The 23,698-nt window shown below is 36.6% G+C and overlaps 1 long non-coding RNA gene across 1 annotated transcript in view; it reads right to left on the minus strand.

Annotated features, from left to right (window-relative positions):
• Positions 1 to 23,698, minus strand: part of LOC118601784 — a 38,146-nt gene that overhangs the window by 10,027 nt on the left and 4,421 nt on the right. The window contains exon 3 of the long non-coding RNA XR_004950604.1: positions 2,482 to 2,573. This is a non-coding gene — a long non-coding RNA (uncharacterized LOC118601784). The remainder of the gene's footprint in view (positions 1 to 2,481; positions 2,574 to 23,698) is intronic.

Below are 23,698 nucleotides of genomic sequence, written 5' to 3' on the forward strand. Positions count from 1 at the left end.
CAGTTAACCAAATAGACCCTACTTTGTTATCCACAAATTAGTCTCTGAATATATTTGAGTTGGCTATTGGAGGTAAGGGGTGCTCTTATTGCAACCAGAATTAGTGAATGGTTTTTACTTTAGCAATTGACCCACACTTAAGAATGAAGTAAATTATCAATAAAGAGTTTTTCCACTGGGAGATCATGTTTTACATATACAAAACTCATAATTTGTGTTTATTGAAAAAATTTAGACACCAGAATGTTATTTATGTTTTTAATTTGTCTGCACCAGTAAATAACATCTCACCTAGCCAGCAGTTCCTGGGCAGAGCCTTTACTTCTGAAATACAGTATCCACGACCTGTTCTGGCCACCTCCACGCTTGGTGTTACTGATCCATAAAACCATAATCAATGTGTTCAATAAATATTTATGGACTAGATAGATAAATGAGTGAATCCTTATCTTTTCTATTTACCAGAAGAATCAACCCAATACGGAACTTGCTTCACAATCTGTTATGCCATTTAATTAACAATATCAGTATCCCTTTGCATTTCATGACTTTCATTTCACTACAACTACATGCCAGTTTGTCATCTTTAATATCATTTTACATTCAATATACATTTTTTAAATTACAGTTTTTTTAAATTTATAAAGTATATTTTCATTTTATATCAGCATCCACACAGGAGGCCCCTTAGAAAACTGATTTGCACTCATTTCCTTTCAAAACCTTTATTTGTAAATAGGCCAAAGGTGTGCAAAATGCCCTTACAGGTCCTTGTGGAAGCTATAAGGATAAACAAGGTCAAGCCCCATTTTCAAAGGCCTTTAAATTGGGGCACAACCCAGTCGGTGACTGAAACCTATTGATTTGGCCTGTTACTATTTCTCCAAACCAACAATAGCCACAGCTCGCCATTGCTTACCTGGATTATTACAATAGTCTTCTGTCACTTTAAAAAGAAAGCTGTCTTTTTTTCCTTCTTCCTTTCACTTAAGACTAAAACATATTTTGAGAAAAGACAATATCATCAATCCAGGACATAGAGATTTTAATAAGTGGGCTTTTGACATGTTACATCATAAATGAACCTTCCAAGTTTATAAGTGGTCCTTTGACAGGATGCATCATGTCAATCTATAGCTCAGAACCTCTCCTGATTTAATCCATAATTCATATAGTAATGGATCCTGAAAATTCCATTGCTTCCTTTCTCCTAGCAAGGGCAGCTCTGCTAGTAGAATTTGAGACTGATCAGTTGGTGCTACTTGGCTAACACTGTGCAGTGTCCTCTGAAGGAACCGATCAGTAAATCCTCGCCCAGTTTCTCAAACTTAGGTCATTATTAGACCACCTTACTATTTTTGGCAGTACCCATTTACCTTTTGTACTATTAGCTGTTTAATTTTAAAAAATCAAAAAATTTCTTAACTTATTTATAAAGGTAATTTCTTATTATCAGCATAAACAGAAAAATCAGTATCGATTGTCATTAAAAGAAGCTTCTACAATTCCATAAAGGGCACAGCTCATCCACATAGCAGCAGCAGAAAGAGAACCATAATTTGGGAAAGACTCAACTAGCCAACTCAATCACCTCCACTGATCAGGAAGGGAGATAGGGAATAATAATAGGACATTATAGTCAATTCAAGATTGGCTTAACTTAGCATAAATAATCTAAAATTAAATTGGGCATGTGACACACATAACACGAGGGTCTCCTATGAGTCCCATGGTATCCATGTTGGCCAGACCTCCCAGGCTAGTCTGGGCTTGGAAGCATTTGTTTCATTGTCTGCTTTTTAATAGAATCAGATGGCTTTCTTGAAAAATGGAAATCCTGAGAGGATCATGCAAAGAATAAGGGGAGAAAAAAATGATTTTGGTGAATAATATTAAAGATATAAAAAAGAAGGAAAACACAAAGATACGGTAAGGAATCATAAAAGAGGAGCATGTGCAGCCAGAAGACAACTTGGTAGCAATTACATTCTGTTCTCCCAGAACAATTTTTGTCTATTGCACAGGTATAACCCTGAAAATACTATTCATACACAATGAAGAATATAAAGATCTTCTGAAATGCTTACTGTCCTTAACTATGTAGACTAAATCAGAAAAATGCACTTATTTTTGAAGAGAGAGGTATTCTTATGTCTGGAGGGTCTGAATAGAGTCAGATTAAATTTCATATCCTATTAAATTTTTTTAATTTTGACGTTTTGAAATAATGTTAAATGAGTATTGTGTTGATCATAACAAAGATAATAACAGCAATTCTTGTATAACATAACTTTAAATAACTTTGATTCCTTTTATTGATGTATATTAGACCACTCAACAGAATCTTCAGTTTAATCTATATCTCCTCAACTAGCCAAATTTCATTCTTCTTTCATTCATTTTTCTACCCAGTGTATGTTCACTCCTTCAACTATATTTACTGTTGGGAGTATAGTAGACAAATACATTCACTCACTTTACCTTCCATTTCTCATGCCAAAAGACCTGCAAAAGACCAATCTTGAAGCCATGGTCTTCCTCCAGACATTCATACCTCCTCCAGATAAATCCACCTGCAAAAGAAGAAAAGGAAAGAATTAGAGAGCATAACACTCTGCAACCCAGGCTCCACCATATGGGTACCAAAAACTGCTGGACCCTGCCAAACTTGAGACTGCAAACCCAACTATAGCCCTCTAATTATTTCTGTCATTTCTGGGCTATGTGGCTCACAAAACTAGCCCTAGACAATTTGTTTTCTTGCTTGGAATTCTGATGGAATTCAATGAGAAGAACCCCAGTATAAGCACTGACAGCTTCTTGGCTACTGCCCATCATTGAATCCTGTTTAGAGGACATTTTTCAAAATGACTCAGAATAATCTTCTAGAACAAAGTATTCTATGAATAATATCAAGCTCATTTAAAACGAAGGCAATTTATGGAGCTTTTTTTATATTAGCAGTTCAAATATCTCATTACATAATTAGTGCTTTGAATTATAGGCCTTGCTTTGACTAAAAGATTGGAAAAATTTTTACTGAAAGTAACTTCAATAACCACATCTAGACAAAAAGACCCAGTGAAACATTTTTCACTCTGGTTTTATCTTAAAGAAACTTATTTTACCCTGGGATTTCACTTAAGAAATATTAATAAAGAGATTCAATCATCAGTTATACCAAAATGATATGTACTTCAGTTAAATCAAATCAGTACATATTTGAGTGCACACTTCTAGAAAGCACTAATTAAGGCAGTAGAAAAAACAAAAAGATGTATAATAATATATGGTACCTGCCTTCAGACTATTGATAGATTAAGTTTGCCAAATAAAATACAGGATGCCCAGTTAAATCTGAATTTCATATAAACAATGAATCAACTCAGTATAATTATGTCCCATGTAACATTTACAACATACTTATAACTTTTAAATTGTTCATTGCTTATCTGAATTCAAATTTAACTCAGCGTCCTGCACTTTTATTTGCAAATCTGAACACCCTGCCTAGAGCAGAAGAATTATTTAGCAAATGGTTACTGAGTGCCCACTGTGTGCTGGTGGCTGTTCTTGATGCTGAATGATAAAGAAGTCAGACAAAAGTCCCTGTTGTCATGGACTTAAGAGTCTAATAATAAATAAGAAAATAAAGAGATATAATTACAAGTACGTGCTATTTATTACAAATATATACTGTGAAAGGAGTGAGAGGGGAGTTGTATAGTGTATAATATTGGAGAGGTGAATATCAACATTATATAAAGTTGTCACCTGCAAGATGAAGAGTTGCTAGCCAGGAGAAGACTGGGGGAAATTTTCCAGTTAGAGCAACTTTGTGTGTGAGAGGCGAGATGTAGGAGAGAGCTCACTGTATCAAAACACCAGGGTCGAATCCTCATTTCCCTGCATAACTGTGCTGTACATTACTGTAGTTCCCCTGGCATCTCCCGGTCATTGAGACAAGAAAATATTCTCCCACATATTTCCAGCCCTCCCTTCTCCCCACCAGCATTAAAGAACCGGGGCCCAATCACACCAAGTAGTGTGGGCTATGCTATGGGGTCAAGTTTTAATGGGTGATTAAACAATAATCCTCTCGGTAAATAAGAGACAAGAATCAAATGAGGAATGGGGACACTGGAGCGCTGGCTATCAGCCAGGTTGGTGTTTTAGGCAGCAAGGGCTCTGAGGCCAGAAGCAGATGAGCTCACAGCCCATGGTTTGGGAACATCATCCCAAGGAATGAGAACTCAGGACTTGAAGGATACACCTAACAGAAAAGATAAGCAGAGAATAGAAATAGGAAATGGTGAGAGCCCAGGCTCACAGGCACAAAAGAATGTATATCCGCTTTGAGGGCTAAAACAGACCACGAAACCCCTTTACTCAACATTTGAACATGGCTTGGTCTGCTGGTTGGCATGAGGCTGGTTCCCCATGGGTCCCCAAAGTGAAGACAGAGAAGCAGAGCCACATATCCTCCTCCCCACCAATCCTCTCTCTCCCTACACGAAGCTGGGAAACACTATCTTTGCATTTTACTATGGGATGTAAAGGAACAGCACTACAAGCCTAATAAAGCAAATCCAATGTTAAAAACCCAGATGTATTGAAAAACTTAGTGGGGAAAAAAGGGATATGGTTTGGTTTAAATGAGAAGTCTCGTTTTATGACAAATTTGCCACGAGGTTTACTGACACCAGAGCATGAGACACCCAAGGCCTCAGATGATGTCTTCCCTTTGTCTCCTGTTTTCCATGTACCCTAGTCAGCTCACATCGCTTGCTACCGTCATAAATGCATCTTACACATTTACTCATGTAGTTCCAGAAGCCTTGAAACAAGCCTTTTTCACTTGTCTGCCTGGAAAACTCCTGTTCATCCTTCAAAGCACAACTCAAATATTCCCTTCTCTGTAAAGTCTTTCTTTCTGCTTGAGCCCCACCTCCTAACACACCACCTCCATGCTCCAATATGTACATTCACACAGACATGAATCCATGGCCATCTCCTTAGGGCCTAGCATAGTATTCTACGTAGTCCTCCAGAGCAACACTCACATACTATATTACCCAGTTAGCAGGGTATATCCTCCTTCCTTCACTTAACTGTGAGCTCCTTACAGATTAAAACAATTCACCCTTGATCTTGCATTAACACATACAAGATGTAAAATCTGTGCTTGATTATTAAAAGGAGATACAAAGAAGAAAGAAAATGAAAAGTGAGGGAAGACTAACTTATTGAATTTAACATATTATTGAAAAACACAAAAAACTTACATAAAATTTAAAGAACATATTGCTATTTAAAGGAATGCACAATTGCACAAACACAATTCCACCTAGAAATAAGTCTGAATCGGTGACTGCTTTAGAGTGAACATGGAAGGAAAGAGGAAAGTTTCTCTCTCACATTAATTTGGGGAACACATGCATATCTCAGCACAGACAAAAAATGGTTAGTCTATGGAGCAAATTCCAATAAAACTTATTTTGTTTGTTTTGTAAATAAATTATAACAAATTTTTAATATTCATGTACTTCGTATTTATTTTAAATTACAAGATACCTGCTTTTATGAGTAACACTGTTTTCCACCTATTTCTGATTTTTTCCCCTGCTGCCTATGGTCTGATATTACCAAGACAAGGGCTTAATAGAAAACAAAGGGAAAATGAAGTATAAAGTATAGCATAAAAATTTAATTTTCTACCAATTTAATGTTGAGTTGTGTTATAAAAGATCACACAGCACACTTCATGACTATAACTAAAAAATAATAATTTCATTTTTCATGCTGAACAATCAGAAGATGTTAACGATGAGGTAAAAATCGAAGTTACCTAGTGAGGGTGGAGTTCAAGAGGTCTTATTAGTGGCTCCATATTACAATCTAGAAACATCTTTATGTAGCCTAATCATATTGCAGGTTCAGAGGAGATTTACAATCTGATTTGCCACCGAGAACTCCATGTAATCTTCGTTGAGGACTGACACCATTTTATCTTTGCACAGATTCCCTGTTTCTCACACAAGTAATTCCGTCTTTTCTACATTGTCAGCTCTGACAGGCTGATTTAATCTGCAGGATTCTGAATGCCTCTGACCACTGCAGTGAGTCATTAACCTTGACTCGCATAATTGAATTCAAGGTTGATTGCCTGTGACCCTCTGCGCTGAGGTCTTCTAAATGTACATATTCATTATGGGCGGCCTCACTAAATGGATTGCACAGGGAAAGCTGTAGCAGTCAGCCTGTTTGGTATGCAGGGGGCGAAAAGGGCACTAATTGCATGTTAGAGCTGAGGATTAGATTATGAAACCAGTGAGAAAATGAAGATAGATCCTCTGACACTGTCAGATTAGGGGCAGCAACGTGCGGGAATATAACATTGAAATTTACAGTGACATTAACACAAAGAAAATTAGAAACAAATAGACGTTGGACATTTTTTGGAAAATCTTCATATTTTTACTATCACATAATAAAAAGGATATGGGAGCTAAAGACTATCTCTTCTCATTTGCATAATCACAGCAGAACAATGGGATTTTTTTTTAGGTAGCTTTCTCAAAGACTAGGTAATCACATTATGGCAGCAGTTTAACATTGCATGTTATACAATATATCTAGAACATGTTTAAATAATTGGCTTTATACCCCAAATGCCATTCTGAGCTGCTAAGACATTCATGTAACTTCAGTAAACCCAAAGAATATGCAAGTATTTAAGTGTGTAAAATTATTGCAAACAATCCTGTCAACCAATACTATGGGATTTGATTTTGGTGAAAAGCCAGCTTATAAAATTATCACTATTTCTATTTTTTATTGATTTGCTGTCACTTCATAGTTAAAACAAGTACATATGTGTTCAAATCAAACAAACCTTCCAGCGCACAAGCAGATGCTTAAATTAATAGCAAACAGTTCTACAAATCACTTACATTTTCCAGAAGCAAATGTCTACACTGTTATAAACACAACAACAAACAATTTGGCCAGAGGTGAAGCCGGGTATGCCTTTCAGGGACCTTTTTCTTTTTTCTTTAAGTATGAGATGCTGCTTGAGCAACCTTTCCTCACACTTTTGCCAGTTGTTTTATGATGTATTTTAAAGGAAAATGACAGCCTATCTTTCTTGACAACAAAAAACATACAAAACTTAATGGCATAGGACGTTTCAAAACAAAACAAAAAAAAACAGAAGCCCTTAGTATTCAGCCACAGCTAGAAATGAGTGTTAAGTTGGATGAAAGTTAAAAGATCCTACCTCTGGAGAAGCCAAGTTCAATTTTGTTTTGCCTTGCTTTTGCTTTTTGGTTTTGAAACAAGCCCACAGTATGGTCCTGTGGTACCACAAGATAACACCCCAGAAATGTTATACAGCGTTTTTAAATGGTTAACTTGGTTTGCATTGATCTTTCAAAATGAAATTTATATTTGCTACTTCAAGAAACTCGAATGGAAGAAGTAACTTCCTAGTAATTATGCTTATCGGGAAGTCCCTCCTGGTGTAAGCACTGAAGCCATGAGCCATGCCATACAGTAAAAAGAAAAATCCATGAATGACTTCGGTGCACTTATGGTTTTAGAGGCTGCATGGTGGTCTTCTTGCCCCTTCCTGAGACGTTTAAATGATTACCTACCTCATCTCCCAGTTAGCTCACCCAGTAGAACATCAGAATCTCAATTGACTACCTACCAATGGTTGTATTTATTAATACATGTCATCCAAATCTATTAAGTCAACTTCCAAATAAACTAACATTATTTTTTCTTTTAATCAAAAGGAATAAGGAGTACTGGAATTCATGCTCCAGTGTTTGACACCTAGTGTCAAGACCTAGGTTCCAATACCAGGTCTGTTCCTTTTTAGCTATGTGTCATTGGGCTAATCACCCTCCATCTCAGACTGGCATGCCTCCAGGTTTTTACGAAACAGCTACAAAATGTTAAATAATTTAAAGTATTATTAAGATTATCAAAACTCTTATCCCATTGCATAACGACTTCCCCCCAAAACTTAGTGGCTTGACACCACAATGATTTGTTACTGCTCATGATTCTGTGAGTTGCTAATTTGGGCAATTCTTCCACTGGTCTTGCCTGAGATTATTCAGGAGACTAGTATCATCTACTGGCATTTGACTGAGATTGGAGGGTCCAAGATGGTCCTATTTACGTGTTTTGCAGTTGGTCCTAGGTCTTAGCAGGGACCTCAGTCTGTTCCAGTCTATTCCTCAGTCTATGGCCCCTTGTCCCCTAATAAACTAAAATGGACTTTTTTCCAACAACACGGTGACCTCAGAGTTTCAAGAAAATGAGAGCAGGTGCCACAAGGCCCCTTAAGTCCTCAGCTTTGACACCCATTACTTCTTCCCTACTGTATTGCTCAAAACAAAACAAAACAAAACAAAAACAAAAAAAAACAAAACAAAAAACAAACACAAAGCCAAAGGAGTAGGGAAACAGATTCCACTTCTTGATGGGAGAAGTAGCAAGGTTACAAAGTTACATAGCAAAGGCACATAGACAAAGGGACGCTTGATTCATTAAGGGCTATCATCATAACAATCTACCCACTAAAACATATATGGTAATAATGCTACATTAATGTAAAAGAAAACACACTGAATAATTGATACGTAATGTGTTTTCTAGTACTGCCAAGATTAAAGTTCCTTGCCATCCTCCTCTCCTTCCTATGTTTCATTTGGTGTGTGGATTGTTGACCTATGGTCGCTGAACCATGGGACTTGATTCTAGTTCTGATTCTGACAGGTGTGTGCAGAAGCTAATTGAGATCCCTCCTCCAACAGCTTTGCCATCAGCATTTGGCACTGCACTATGGCACAATGATTAAGCAGACTTTTATTAAAATTCGGAAGCATGGATTTAAATCCCAATTTCATCAATTACTAGCTAAGTGGCCTTGGGTAAATTACTTAAAATACTTAATCTCTCTGTATTTTAGTATCCCCATCTGTAAAAATGACCAATAAAAGTAACTAGCTCATAGAGTTGTGATAAAGATTAAATTAGCATAATGCTTGAAATACCTAACACAGTGCCCATGATAGCTGTTTTTGTTGTTGTTGTTGCTCTTGTTTTGGGTTTCTTTCCGATGTTATTGAGGTATAATTAACATATAGCATTGTGTAAGGTTAAGGTATACAATATGATGGTTTGATATATGTATATGTTGTGAAATGATTACCGCAATAAGGTTAACACATCCATCATCTCATATAGTTGAGTGCGTGATGTATGTGTGTATAGTGAGAACTTTCAAGATCTACATTCCTATCAACTTTAAAGTACAGGCATACCTTGGAGATATTGTAGGTTCAGTTCCAGGCCACAGCAATAAAGAGAGTATCACAATAAAGTGAGTCACACTAATTTTTTGGTTTTCCAGTGCATATAAAATTGATGTTTATACTACTCTGTAGTCTAGTAAGTATGCAATAGTATTATGTCTGAAGAAAACAATGTGTATAGCTTAATTTCAAAATATTTCATTGCAAAAAAATGTTAACCATCACCGGAGCCTTTAGCAAGCCATAATCTTCTTGCCTAGATATTGATGAAAATAAATATCTGCAAAATGCAATAAAGAAACACGGAATAAATGAGGTCTGTCTGTATGCAATACAGTATTGTTAACTATAGTCACCATGCTGTACATTACCTCCCTGAAACTTATTCATCTTACATCTGGAAGTTTGTATCCTTTGACTACCTTTCCTCATTTCTACCTCTCACCCTGTCTGCCCCTAGCAACCACCAATCTAGAAACTGTTCCTATTAGTTAAGTTATTTTTAGATTCTACATGTAAGTATGATCATATAATATTTGCCTTTTTCTGCTTTACTTATTTCACTTAACATAATGCCCTCAAGTTTCATTCATGTTGTCACAAATGGCAGGAATTCTTTTTTTCTATAATTAAGTAGTAATCTATTGTGTATGTGTATGTATATATCTACAGATATCTATCTACATATCTCTAGATAAATATCTAGATAAATATCTAGAGATATAATCCATCAATTACAAGCTAAGTAGCCTTGGGTAAATTACTTAAAATACTTAATCTCTCTATGTTTTAGTATCCCCATCTGTAAAAAAAGGACCAATACTACATATCGAGAGATATATCTATAGATATAACATTTTCTTTTTTTATGTTTGTTAGTGGTGTTTGCCTATAGCTGGACCCAGCACAGAGCATTATTCTGGAGAAAGCTTGTCAGTTCATCATCCAAGGATCTGAGATATAATCTGAATTACTTTTTCCATAATTTAAAATATACTTTTACCAATATTTTAATACTTATAAGACAATTAATAACAGTGATATAAAAAAAAAAAAAAACAGAGCTCCCTCACCTCTGAGCCTGCCCTAAAGCCAGAGGTGTTGAAAAGCAGCTGGCCTTTCTGACACAGGTGGGCAGCTTTTATTTCCTTTTTTTGCAATTAGGAAATACACATGTGTCCTAATTGAAAAATGACACTAGCTTTGTACTTGTCCAACTAATAGCTTAGATCATCCACATTCGCTCCAGTCTTGCTTAGAGTGTCACATCTTCATCATATTGATCACCCATCATAATTGTTTGCTATTCGACTTCCTGTCAAGGCAGAATAAAAAATGTGAAAGTGTTTTGAAAACTATAAAGCCCTGTATACACATGAGGTATATTGTTGTTATTATCTATTATTTAAGGCAACCTCATCTTCTTTTTAGATTGAACAGGGCGAAGCCCTGGTTTCCACTTTACTGGCACTTCCACAGTCTCCACCACTCTATATTTTGAAAATGAGTCATCCTGAATCCAATGTCAACAAAGCTCATGAAACAAAGAAGCCAGCAAAAACACTGATGAAAAGCAATTGTTGAGATTTTTAAGTTTTAAAGTTAATTGAAATGACAACATATACATCATGTGTTACTATTTCCTTAACAAGGATAGAACAACTACTGAGATTCAATAAATGCTAATGGCATTTAAGAAAGCAGACAAAGAAGTCCTGGATTAAATAATGCTATCTTAGGTTTATCCGGCACCAACTTTAAACTTAAAGAGACTCAAAGAATCTTATAAAATGTGTGTTCAGGGCCTGGGCCTCTGCCACTAGCTCTTAACCACTAGCCTGGAATGTACTGGGGAAGAAGAAAATGTTTCTGTCCACTCACACTCCACCCACATTTTCACTCCCGTACAAATCCTTCATACCTCAAGAAGTCATTTGAAAGCTTTCTGCTTGTCATCATGAATCACTAGCTACTTCTAGCTTGTGTAGGGAAATTTTTCTGGTTGTCATTATTTTCTTTTTGTTTGATTATTTGTATTTTTTGAGGAGTGAAGTAGGGGAAAACAGAAGCCGGAGGCTAAGTGAATAAGAACCCAGTATATAGGTGGTTAAATGCAACAAAAAAAAAAAAACAAAAAACAACTAGTTTTCATGCCTTGAGCAAAAATGACTTTTCCCTCTACTTCTCTTCCAAGCAAGTGTGCATGTAGATAAATTAAGGCAAAAAGGATGTTCTTGAAGTCGCTGAGTTATCATGTCACTCAGTGAGTGATAAGTTACAAGCTAGAGAACAGGGTTCCTGTTCTTTAGTAATCTATAATCTTGTGGAGAAATAGGACATCAAGAATTAAATAACACCTAGGGTGGCATATGATGAGGGCCAATGTATGGGACAAGCAGTAAATGCTACAGGTATTTCATGGAAAGAAAGCAGCACTTACTAGTGAGTGGTAGGAGAGCTGCCAGGGAAGATGTGTCTTGAGCTAGGCTTTGATAAAAGGGCAGGAGGTAGGCAGGTAGAAAGGAGAAAAGAAGATCTTCTCACATAAAAAATAGAACTGTTGATGTTTATATTTGCATGCCTGTGTAGTTGCCCTAGAACAGAGAATTCACAGATGAGAGTAATGGGATATGAGATGTCATTTTTTAAAAGTGAACCACCAAGGTGTTTAGATCATATTATCTCATTCAAAATTCACAACCTTCTGAGGCAGATAAGTGACACACTAAGAGATTAGATAATATGTGCAAAGTCACCAGCCAGTAAATGGCAAAAATAGAAGAATCCAGGTTTTCTGAATCTCTTTTACATAGGGTTGTTGCAAGGTTTCAGTGAAGTAACCTTCATAAAGTGCTAAGAACAGTTCCTGGCACATAGTAGGTCCTCAATGGATGCTAACTATTCTTACTATTTTTATCATTTTTATTATTAGAGATCTGACTGCGAGGTAAGGAGTTTGGACTCTGCCCTCTAAGCCTGTTTCCTAAACTTCAGGTATTTGTATCCTGCCTTTCTCACTTTGCCACCTCTGCCCCATTAGGATGCTTTCAATTGAAAGTAGAGGGAAACAAGACAAAGAAGAGAATGTATTAGCTCAAGGATTTGAATATTCCAAAGCTATAGTTTGAGCAGGGCTCTGATACCCTTTCTCAAAAGTTCTCTAGGCTCTACCCTCCTACATGTGCCTCCTTCATCCTGAGGACAGCTAACCTGTGGAGAGGAAAAAAAAATGGCTGCTTGAATCCCTCTGAGGATCTCCTGTTCACACACAAGATTGTCTAGAAGGAATGAAAGGGTTGCCTCCTTCAACCATTGAGGAAAATTTCTTAGTTTCACTCCAATTGGACCATCTGAGGTTGCCCATACCTGGACCAATCACTGTGGCAAGGGATTGGGACTCCACTAACAGGCTTAAGCCATTCAGGATCCTTTCCTGGTCCATGTAATCAGCATGGCTACTCCGGGATAGGAGAGGAGGAAGTAGGCTGGGGCCATATTGCAAGTCCTATAGGGTACCACCTATGACATCATTTTTATTTTAAAAAATATTTTCTTTAAAATAACTCCTTTAAAAATACTCATTGTCTCATTCTAAGGCTCAATATCTGAAAAATCACAGGTGTGTTTAACAACTGCTTTTTATTTCAAATAAATATATAACTAATTTTTTTATCGAACTATAAATACTATCCCACTTATATCACTGCTAAAGGCTTATGTTCTGAGTTCAGTCTTCAGATTTTCATTCCAGAACTCTCTAATCTCAAGACCATATTAATATCCACAGCCAATTTTTTCTTTCTTTCCAAGTAACATTTTCTATGCTCTGTCTGGTTGAGATGGAAAAAACAAAACACCCATCACACTGCAAAGCCAGAATAACTGTTGCCTAGTTAACTTTGCAAACAAAGCAGGATAAAAAAAAAAAAATACCCATTACATTGTGAAGCCGGAGTCACTGTTGCCTTGTTGATTTTGCATCCAGAGAGGGCCATGGCTTAATGGTCTGCAGTCACTGGCAGAACCTCAACAGTGTGCAGACACCCTGTCCTTTGAAAAGAGAGGGTCGGCCAGCCTTGGCTTTATGATTCCAGTCTTCTAATAAAAGCATTCCATAGGAGAAGGCTGCTGGTGAAGATGATAGCAGGAAAGGCAATGAGAAAAATTGGGAGAGCTGGGCCTGGAGGGTCTTCTAAAATCATTACACCCATGTCATAAACTCTCCTAGCAATAAGGCTTAACTTTATAAACAGGCAGGAACCCAAGATAAAGATGAAGATCCCAGGAATTAAATATACACCATTCATCTTGGTCATAGAGTCACTAACAAACTCCTTTTTCTCTCTATAGCTGTCAGTCAGGATTGACTAGAGTTTCCCAGGTCAAAGCAAGCCGCCGCAGCCCCACCCAGAGAGTACTTTCTTTGGACTACTAAGGAATTCTTTCTCTCTAGGGACACAAGCTGTAAAATCTACTTCAAAGGAATAAGATAGCCAAACTCAGCCCTCACACCACAGGAAAAGGCAGATATGCCAGCTTTACCCTAGAGGAAGCATGCTTAGTGAACCAAACTCTAGGCTCGGAATCAAGGGGTAGTATCCTGGCTCTGTCACTTAAGCATCATTGGTATACCATCTTAGCTGCCAGCCACTCACAGATTCTGTCTGTAAAACAGGATTTGGAATCATCTGATGAATATGGTACGAATTGAGGTATCAATGAGTAATCTTAAATATACAATGAAGCAAATTAATTTTATCATTGAAGACTACAGCCAAAAGTAGATTTTGAAGAAATGTGTGAAAAGATACTTCCCTTTAACAAAACATTTCAAAAGCTGGCAATAATATAATAAACGAAATTGACATCTTTCCCGTCATTCACACACATACACACAGATACTTATGTCTACACATTCACACCTGTCACCAAGTTCTCTCTCATAAGAACCCCACATACCCTGCCTCAGGACTGGACCTCACCAATGTCTCCCCAGGATGGCTGTAAGAGCATTTACCCTGTCTCTCTACCTCTGGTTTGACTCCGCTCCAAGCCAGCCTCCCCGCTACTTCCAATGGAATCTTAATGAAACGCAAATATGATCCTGTCCTTCCCCTGCTTAAAACCCTAAGTAGGTCTAAGAGCTTCCAGAAAAAGTCAGAATTCCGTAGCCTAACACCAAAGCCCTTTGTGATATCACCTGCTGTTCATCACTCACCTCCCCTCACTCACCCTCCACCCCATGCATTCTTCTCTTTTGCCATATGGAACTGCATAAAGTCACATCATGGTTTTAAGCCTATATCCTTCACACATGCTGCCCTCTACCAAGAGTATTAACCTACTAGTTTTTCAAAATTCAATTTCAAGAAACTGTCACACACACATGCACGCACGCGCGCGCACACACACACACACACACACAGACCCCGCAGTCTGCTTTGGGGATCTCAATAAGTCCCCACAATACTTCCTACCTACTAGTGCCCATAATGTTGACCTATTACCCTTTTTCTTTCATTAAACTACTAGCTCTTTGAAGGCAGTAATTTTGTTCCATTTGACTTGGAAATTTACTATCTGGCCTAGTCCAGTATCTGATATATATTCAATAGATATGGTTCTCTGGTCTAACCACTATTTTAGAGTGACAGTGTAAGGAATTTGACATCTTATTTTAAATGTATTATTTAGTATGAGTTTGGTATCTCTTTATCAATACAAAGTCCCATTTTTATCAGTCATTCTTCACTAAAAATAGTGGGAAGCATTTATTCCACGCTGAAAGGCAAAAATCTGATTAGGCAACATTCATATAGAGTGGGGTCTTACTCTAAATAGAAGCATAAAAACAATGTCTAAGAAAGGAGCAAATATGCTTTTGAAGACTTACAAAGTGATAGTTAGCATCGCATGGGTTAGAAAAAGACATTTTAGTGACTTCTTGAGGTTCATAATTAGGACAAGTGCCAGACGATAAAATATGACTCACAGCCCTTGAATCTTTCTACTCACGGATTAGTCTCCTCAGACCCAAGTGTCTTGCTCAAAGAAAGCTGGAGCAGAGCACTTTGAGCTCTTCGGATGAAAAGAATTTTAGAACTGCAAGACATTATTTGGATTCTCTTGCAGCCATGTTATGCCTTTGCTGCCATATGATTTCACTTTGGACTGATATCTGTCCCGTCTTTCATGGATCCAGCATTGCTCCATTTCTAGGCTCCAGACCTTTTAGAGACTCTGGGATCTCCCTTGTGCGCCTTCTGCTGAAGTCACCTGATGTGCCAAACCAAGATAGTTCCAATATCAGCCTTGACAAGCAACCCTAAATCTTTAAGACATCTATAAACAGCACTTTGAGCTTTCTGTCCTCATTTTATTTTGTCTACTGGAAAGGGTAAGTATAGTGAATGTCGTTGTTGGGTTTTATTTTTTTATTTGAAGTCTTTTCTATTGGTACAAATATTTTTCATTGTTTTAACCTGTCATGATTTTCCAAAATCTAAGTCATTTAAGTCTCCTTTGGAAAACGACGTCTCTTAAGAGGTATTAATACCTGCTGGATTTTCTTTAGTGAAAGTTAAGGTCAAAATATGAATTCTAAATACAGAAAATCACCAGGTCAGTGAATTCTCAACGATATGTGGCATTTTCAGTCTCTCTGTTTCATCTGGTTCCATTCATGCAACTTACTCACATATTCATTCACTCAAGAAAGATTTATTGGACAGCAGTGTTCAGGAATTATGTGCTGTGGGTTGTAGATACCCAGAGGGAAAAATGTCCCTCCCTAACCTTCATCAGCTTATGTCTTATTATAGAAATAGACATGCAAACAATTACAACATAACATCTTGCCTGACTGCAGAGAAGGTACTAGGTATCACAGGATCAGAAACAGAGGCCTGAACTTTTAGGAGAGATAACAGTGGGGGGGAAAATGAGGTCAGCTCAGCATTTTGGGAAAAAGAATGATGCTTGAAGGACAAACAGATGCTGGACATGAGAGGAAGGGTAGAAAGGGCAAAGCAGAGGGGAGAAAAGAGAGAACATGTGTAAAGAGTAGAGGGCTCCAAGTAATTCTGCTCTGCCTGAACAGAATGATAGTAATGTCGCCGGCCATGTGGTGATGGGTCAAGTCACGAAGTGTTTGATAGATATAAGGAATTTGATTCTCTCTGTCAGGAGATAGGAGCCACTGGAGAAATCTGAGTTTGAAAATGGCCAAGGGGATCTTTGTGATAGAAATATCACTTTGATGGCTGAATGGAGGGTGAATTGGAAATAAAGGCACAAAGGCAAGGGAGCTGCAATTCATGAAAAAGACAAGGGCTAGGACCAAGGCAGCAGAAGTGAGACTGGAGAAGAGAGGCAGGAATGGTGGGAGATTTAGGAAGTAAAAGGATCGGGATATCGTGGTAGCATAAATGTGAGGATTCAGAAGAGGACCTACAAGAAGATTTCAAATATCTGGACAGAAAGCAACAATATGAGGGCATTGATAAACATCACCGAGACCCAGCAGTCTTTGGAGAGAAAATTTTTAAGAGGCAGAAGTGCATCTCAGCCCTCCTCTTTCCTAGCTTCACAAATATCAGGATTCAGTATGTACACCTACCAAAACACAGGTCAACACATGTACTCATTTTTCTATTATTTATGCTGACTAATAATGCAGGATTTTTTAAATCAATATTTCTTTGCTTTACAAATCAACTCAGTTTAATTGGAGTTATTTTCCTCCTAGTTCTTTTCTTTATTACAGGATACTGCTAAAAGGTGGGTCCCCATTGAAATATTTCAGTTATCTAAAGGTGGCCAACTGTCATTGTTTTTAAAAATACACAGCATTCTTTGTTCTCATTAATCAGCATGATTTAGCTTCCTTTTACAGCAACCCATGTAAACAGACAGATAAATCTTATAAAGTTAGCGTGATCTTAAATCCTTGAAATAACTTAGAAAATTTGCTTTATTCCGGAGCAATGACCTTGAAATTTTAATAACACCATTAGGAAGTAGGACTGTCATCTGCCATTTTGTATTCTTCTGTAACACTCTTGTGCTAAGAAATCAAACTATCTGATCCAGAATTGCTATTTCCTTATCTCCCTAAAAATGGCAACTGTGCTAAAAAAATTTTTTTCTCTTTTTAGTGTAAATTTTTTGTTGCTGTTTAGAAGTAGTGGTAAACCATAGACACCAAATAAAGCAGGTAATACATTAAGTTTAAACCCACAGGAAGTAGAAACGAGGTACAAATCTTGAAGTAATGTGTTCATGAGCAGGCCTAGAACCATGGTAGTGCTTTGTGAATTAAATATCTAAGCCATAGATCCCAAAGCATTATATCAATTCAGCTAGTACCCACCCAAATTCTTTTTTATTCCCTGGAAAAGTGATTGCAAGAAAGTTTCATAGATTTAGAGATTTAGAGAGAGATGTCTACTTGTAATTCAGATCGAAGATCATTTTTAAATTGAAATTAAGCCTAAAAAATTTTTTAAGCTTGCCTTTGCTTTAAGCCAACTTAAACACATGCTAACTTTAATTGGCATTTTTATCCGAATAGTTTTAGGTACAGAAATAGCATAATTTTGCATTGGCAAATTCTCTCTGTATTCTTCTTTGATAATTTATTCTCTTGAAGGTATTTTTCAACTCCTACGATTTAAAATTTATTTAAAAGAGTAATTCTACCTTCTATACAAAAGATAGGCTTTCCATTTATAAACCTGTTACCTAGAGGCACAATTAGAATGGAAACATTAAATAGAAATAAAGCATAATTCTTTGGCTCTTTTCATCCACCAGCTGGCTCATTTCATAGACTCTCTCTTTGGTGAGTTCCAAATACATTGCTAGTTAGTCTATTACCTATTTGCATATCCTTCAAATTATAAAATTTAATTGTCTGAGTTCCAATTCAGGTAATCCTAAATGTTTTCATTCTATAAACAAAGTCAATTTTGTGACTGTGAACTGGGACCTTAGATCAAATTTCTTAATCAGTGTTTTCTCCACATAGAGCTTCACATTCCCCAACCTTTAAGAATTCTTCAACGAGCCCTCCTGTTCTCTGGCAGCGAGCCCATCTCAAAAGTTCACCAGTCACTGGAAATTCCTCTTTAGCATCTCAGGGAAGACTTCGAACTCAGGGACAAACTGAAAATTAAAACTTCCTTTGTGTGTGTGTGTGTGTGTGTGGAAGAGTAATACTGAGTGCTTTTACTTACTTTTATTATTAGGCAACTCGAAGTGCCTCTGATGAGGCTGCACCGCATTGATTTAAATATGTGATGTTGTGATAGCTGGTTATGATTTTCTGATGTTTTTCTGCAACTCTAACCATATGTAATTTTGAATTAAATGAAAGTTAAGTACTAAAACATTTTGCCCAAAGGGAATTTGGATTCTCAATGTGCTTTTAATAACTGTTTGTAAAACATTTAGGAAAATCTATGGCAACACATTTAGGGGAAAAAATCAAATTACTATTGCCTTAAGATGTTATTTTAGTGTCTAAACTTTATGAAACATCCTGTGTGGCCCAATTGTTGAACTAATCCAGTCAGTAATACTTTAGAATGTATCGTATATATAGGACCTAAATTTAATTTGTATAATATTTTTTAATAATATTTCTTCAAGGTATTTCTTTAAAATTCACCAAAAATGTTATGGATGGTATAAAAGATATCCCATCAAATATTTCTGGAAAATTGAAAATAAAATCTAATTAGAAAGCACTAAAATTAATTAGAAAAATCAGATTAAAAAAAATTAAACAACTACTTCCTTTAAAAAAAAAAAAAGAGTATTAGAGGTCTCAAGATAGCTGTAAAATCTAAAATACAAAGTTATGATGTACCCAGAGCCTAAGGTAAATAAACACGACCTTCTGTGGAAGTTGGGACAATGTGAGAGGGCTTTCTGGAAGGCTAAATGTACAGTTGGTTATACAGACATTGCTTCTGAAGGTGCAATTTGAAAAATGAACTCAGGTTGAAATGTGACCTGAATTTCCATTTCCTCTCACACACAGAAATGACTATGTATCTAATTTGGGAAAAATTCAAACCATAACCTTCAATGTACAGCTCAGAATCTGTGCTAAATGTGAATACCAGAATCACCTTTCATCCAGAAAGATGGTGTCCTTGAACCTAACCAGGAGATAATGAGCTTTCTTTTTCTCACATTTGTAATCTCTCACCCAAAGCATCATTAGAATACAATCATCCCATAATACAGTTGTAGTCATTTATTTTGCTATTTATGCATGTTTTTACTTCCCTCTGTGGCCATGGAAACAATTACAGAAACTTGTAAAATTTACAATCCGTATCTATCAAGAAACAAGTGAATCACAATGATCTAAAAGAGAATGGCAGCTAAAGGGTTTTGCTCTGAAAAGATCAGATTTTCTAAGTAACCGATATGTCAGAACCATCCCCAGTGAATATATGACCAGAATTTTTATTCATCACTCATTAAATTATGACACCGTATGACTCTATAAGCCCTGACTGATATAGCATTCTTATTAAAGGGTCTATTAACAAATGATTGGAAGTAATAGGTATTCTGTTGTACTTCACACACTTTTATATTATTTGGATATTTTTTAACCACAAGAATATGTCAACTCAATTTGGAGTACCTTTACCTCTTAAATGACACTTTCAAGTGTTCATCATGCCTAAGCATTGGTTGTTGAAGGTGAGTGATGGGTACACATGAGTTCATTATGGTGTTATCTCTGACTTTATGAATTATAGATTATTTGACAATACCCATAATAAAAAAGCTTTTTAAAGAATGTATCATTTTGGTAATTTAAAATATGCAGTCCTAGATTGAAAATCAGTTTTCTGTACTCTGTACAAATTTATGATTTGATATTATACAAAGTTGTTCATTGCAATTCCTCACTTTATTTTAGAACATGAAATTTGTATGAAATGCTTCCTTTCACATGGCCTGTATAAAGAGAAAAATCAATAATTCAATAATGAAAAATAAATTTCAAATAGCTGTTTACAAATATTGACATTTAATTGACTTTGAAGCTGGAGTGTATAAAATGTACCCTAAGACTGATTGAATTATCACCCAAGACTTTAAAAACTTTTAAAATGGGTCACTTGGGGTACAATAGTGCTTTTAACCATTATAATAATATTCCTGATCTCACTGGACTTTTTAAGACTCCCTCTTTTTAATAATAAGAAAAATTAACACTTCCCAATTCCCCAGTATGTAAGAAGTATGCTCAGAGCTTCACAATCATTATCTTCTCAATTCTCATGAAAACATAAGGTAGGTATTTTTATGTTCACTTTACAGAAGAAAATGAGGTTAAAGGAGGATGCAATGGAAGGTCCCAGAGGAAATGAATGACTAGTTTGGGATTTGCCCCTAAGCAGTCTGGTTCCGGAACCCATTTTCTTAGCCCAAACAAATGAGAAAACACAAGATAAAAGTGAACCCAAATAGGGTATGGTAAAGTGAGACCAGACAACCTTAATAAAATATGGTGAAAATAAATAATTAGCAGATGTGAAATGTTCTAAAAACATATCATTTAAAGTACTTCTAGGTAGATCATTCCTTTGATCCTAACACTACCACAAGGCCCCATATTACAGTCCCATATTACAGCAAGGAAGGGTGAGCTGGGGGCAGAGTGACTTATGAATATTCATCAAAGACAGAGCTTGAATCTTTTGAGTCCAAATCCAGATCTGATTTCAAAATTATCCAGCTACCTCTAACACATAGCTTTCACAGTCCACTTTCATTTCTTATCATCATTATTTTGACCAACTTCTTCCCATATCTTTATAACCTCTGGTACTGAATTTTGAAAAATCTATTTTGGGGACAGGAAAGAGAGCCCTAAGCCTTTTTCGCATCTTCAAAGTCATTTGAGATTCTGGTTTAAATGGTCTAGGGCAGGACCAGAATGAGGCTATTGCTTCAGAAAGTGATTCTAATGGGCATCCAGGACGGAGAAACCCTGTGTAAACATAAGCTGCATAGCTGAATCAAATTAGGTTTGGGGACCATGCAAAACACAGAGAAACTCAGCCTCACAGGCACATGCCTCAGGCCAAGAGGATAAAATACTCAGGGTAGAAGAACCAAAGAGCAGAACACTAGCAAAAGTAAATGTGCCGTGCCCTAGACCAAGGAATACAGACAACCTCCAATTCCTCCACACTATGGAGGATGTGGAGGAGACAAAGAGCATTTCTAGGTACTTAGGGGAAATGCTTAGACATGTGACCATAATGTCATTGAACTCTCGTTATTGAGCTAATTCTGAACAGATATACTTCATGGCTCTAAAACCTGCTTGTTCTACTCTGCTACAAGTGAAACTAGAGCATTTGTAAGAAAAAAATGTGAACATCTATGAAGAGAATTGAATGGCTTACCAAAAGGGATTAGTCTTTGAATCCAGACCAGCATCATTTCTTGACTATGTCTACTAAGAACTGGTTAGCAATGAGATTTGATATAAATATATCTGTAGTACTAGCTCAAAGAGCTAAAAGCACAAGTTCGGAAGAAAAGAATAAAAAAGGGTAAAAAAGAAGGGAGTGGGCATTAAAAAAAGGAGAAACGCACTTCACACCTCCTAGGATAACTATAATCTTTTTTTAAAAAAAATGGACATACCAAGTATATTTGGTATGGTAGGATACTGGGAAATTAGAACTCTCATACATTGCTGGTGGGAATGCAAAATGGTGCAGTCACTTTAGATTTTTAGTAAATTTATGCAATTATGCAACCATTCTCACAAACCAAGTTTAAAATACTGCTACCACTCCAAAAAGTTCCCTTGTGTTTATCTGTAGTGGATTCTATCACTAACGGTTTCTTCAAAAGTTAAACATACACTTTCCATATGACCCCATAATCCCACTCCTAGGTATATACCCAAAAGAAATGAAAACATATGTCAGCATAGAGCTTTAAACGTGAATATTCATAGCAGAGTTATGAATATAACTCATAAGAGCCAAAAAGTGGAAGGCCATTCAAATGTTCAGCACCTGGTAAGTGGCAAACAATATGTATGCTATGAACTGAAAGCTTGTGTCCTCCCAAAATTTGTGTGTTGAAACCAAACTCCCAGTGTGGTGGTATTCAGAGGTGGGGCCTTTGGGAAGTGATTAGGTCATAAGGGTGGAGCCCTCATGAATGGGATTAGTGCCTTTATAAAAGAGACCCACAGAGATCTCTCATCCCACTGACATGTGAGGTCACAGGGAAAAGACAGCCATCTATGAATGAGAAAGCAATCTCTCACTGAATCTGCCAGTGCCTTGATCTTGGACTTCCCAGCCTCCAAAACTGTGAGAAATAAATATCTGTTGTTTATAAGCCATCCAGTCTGTGTATTTTGTCCTAGTAGCCCTAATAGACTAAAATAATATGCTATATCCATATAATGGAATACTATTAAATAATATAAAGGAATGAACAATTGATACGCATGCATGGATGAATCTCAAAAGCATTGTGACAAGTGAAAGAAACCAGACACAAAAGACTACATATTGTTTAATTCCATTCACATGAAATTTCTAGAAAAGGCAACACTATGGAAACAGAAAGCAGACCAGTGGCTGCCTGAGTCTGGGAGTAGAAGCAGGAATCTACTACAGATAAACATGAGGGAACTTTTTGTAGTGGTAGCAGTATTTTAAAGTTGGATTGTGAGAATGGTCGCATAATTGCATAAATTTACTAAAAATCATTAAACTATACATTTATAATAGGTAAAGCTGTTAAAAGTAAAAAATAAAGATAAGAAAAAACTAGGAAGTATGGAGAGGGTGTGAATATTCATGGAACAGGAAAAAAGGACATGCACATATTCACTAAGAAGCCACATCACAATAGATTGTGGAAGCAGGCACGGTGCTTCCTGGCCTTCTGTGTTTTATTCTTTGTGTTTACATTTTAGACTCAAATTGTGCACTGTACGAGTTTACAGAATTTTAAAAATATTTGGGACAAACGACACATTGTCAAATGCTCTAACAGCTAAGGAAAATAGGTGAAGTGGAACATTACATCCGTATTTGCCACTGTTTCTTTATACATCGTATCACCCTAAGCATTTGGTTTCTTAAGTAATACATGCTATATTGCCTTTGCACCGAGTGAATTTTACCAAAGTTTTACACCATTTTCAACAGCGTGCAGGACCTGCGAAGTCAAGTTGAATTGCTGTCTCTTGACATTGTCGAGTACCATTTCTCATGACATTTAAGAAAATAGTTCCTTTGCCTGCCACTTTTGTGTGTTAACTTCTCCCTGTACCCAAATTTCCTCTCATTTCTTTCGTC

The sequence above is a fragment of the Rousettus aegyptiacus genome, unplaced genomic scaffold, assembly GCF_014176215.1.
Source record: "Rousettus aegyptiacus isolate mRouAeg1 unplaced genomic scaffold, mRouAeg1.p scaffold_m13_p_4, whole genome shotgun sequence".
In the NCBI taxonomy this organism is placed as follows: Eukaryota; Metazoa; Chordata; class Mammalia; order Chiroptera; family Pteropodidae; genus Rousettus; species Rousettus aegyptiacus.